Here is a 947-nt window from a genome sequence, read left to right on the forward strand (position 1 = left end):
GGTCTCCGGCCGGGTTTGCGAGCTGGTGGCGCCTACGAAGGCGGCGGTGGCTGGAACCTGCGTAACCGGCAGGGTGATCGCGGCCTTCTTGCTGGAGACTCGCCGCCTGGCACTTGGGGAGCGTTCAGAGTGCCTGGAGGCGAGAGCGGGAATAAAGGTTGCTTAAGCACAGAACTTGGAGCTGTCTTGACCCGGTGCCGCCGGTGCCGCCGGGCCTCAGGCGCCTTCTGCGGCCCTGAAAGCACCTCCCTTCCCCCCACACTGGCCCCTGAGCCCGAGTCCAGGTGCAGAGGAGAGAACAGGGTGGAACTGGCCCTGGATGGCTTGGGTTGCATCCCTCAGCCCAGGATGACTGCTTCTGGCTGTCTCCCCAGAGCCTGGGGCCTGGCCAAATTCCCCCGGGGCACCCAGTAAATGGTGAATAAAACACCTGCTGACCACTGACCCATTGGACAGCGGGGAAGGTTGGGGTCACAGAGGTGAATCCTTGGCCTTGTAAATGACCTGGAGTTGTGATGGGCATGGTCTGCAGCTCCCAGCGGCAAACACTGGGCCACACCCCAGGAAAACACCAGGTCCCAGGGGCCTGGCCAAGGCCATTGCTCGCAGCTGGGACTGGCCCCAAGTGGAGAAGTACCTGAAATCAAGTAGCTCTGACTCCTGGGCAAGTGGGAGCCCTGCACCTCACCGCCTACCACCCTGAGTCGCCACCAGGCTCTTGGTGGGGCTGTTGGTTCTGCCAGTCAGTGCCTGTCCCCTCTGCCCACTGCTGCCTCACTCCAGCCCTGTCAGGAGCAGTAACTGAGAGTCCTTCTAGGAGGGAAGGGTCTCCAACCAACTCAAACAAAATCACAGCTTCAGGACCCTCGTGGATGCCCTAGCCTTGGGGTATCCAAACCCAGGTCGTGGCCCATGATGACTAGGGGGCCTAGTGAGCTATATGAGAC

This window comes from Marmota marmota, unplaced genomic scaffold (genome assembly GCF_001458135.2).
Source record: "Marmota marmota marmota unplaced genomic scaffold, marMar, whole genome shotgun sequence".
In the NCBI taxonomy this organism is placed as follows: Eukaryota; Metazoa; Chordata; class Mammalia; order Rodentia; family Sciuridae; genus Marmota; species Marmota marmota.